The following is a 755-nucleotide window of genomic DNA, read 5'->3' as shown; positions in this document are numbered from 1 at the left end:
GCACAGTAGAATATGCCATCTTTCTGATTACAGACATTATGCATGAAACCCAGGAAAACAGTATCTATAGAACGCCTCCCCCATACATATTGTGTTTATGAGGCGAAACTGTATTTCTTTTTCTCTATGCTTAGATACTTTAACATTATTCATTATGTCTGCCGCCCGCCCCATCTGGGATCAGCCTGCCCCATCTGGGATCAGGGCTACCTGATGCTCAAGTCCCTAACCGCCAGGAATACATAATGACTCAACCCTTCCCCTTTCAACACTTTTTAGATACTAAATTCTCTAAGCAGTGCCATCTCTTCCATTCTTCTCCCTTGGAGGAGGTGTTTTGGTTATAAATACCTTCAGAGTAAACAACATTCCTAGAGGATAAAACAGCAGAGCCATGGTAACTGTGTAAAGCGAATGACAGAATCGGATTTCTCATCAGAGGTGCATTTCTTAAGCAGAGGAAGATGAAGTACAGGGCTATAATTTCTCAGAAGAGGGAAATGGGCACCGGACCAAGGTGACAGAATTTATGATCAGTAGAAACTTTCCTAGAGCTTATTAATTTAGCTAAAGAAATTTAACTAGGGAACCAGCAGTTAGCGTAATGGCTATGTCTCTGGACTCCCACGTAGTCGACCGCGGTTCGTGTCCCGGACCCGGTGGCTTAAAACTCACGCTGGGCGTGTGTGTGTGCGTGCCCAAGATCCCGAGAGGAGAATGGAGGAGAAGGGATTGCGGCGTGACCATCCCCCCTG

This window comes from Tupaia chinensis, unplaced genomic scaffold (genome assembly GCF_000334495.1).
Source record: "Tupaia chinensis unplaced genomic scaffold, TupChi_1.0 Scaffold000065_1, whole genome shotgun sequence".
In the NCBI taxonomy this organism is placed as follows: Eukaryota; Metazoa; Chordata; class Mammalia; order Scandentia; family Tupaiidae; genus Tupaia; species Tupaia belangeri.
The sequence above is the reverse complement of the archived record's forward strand: the minus strand, read 5'-3'. Positions refer to the sequence as shown.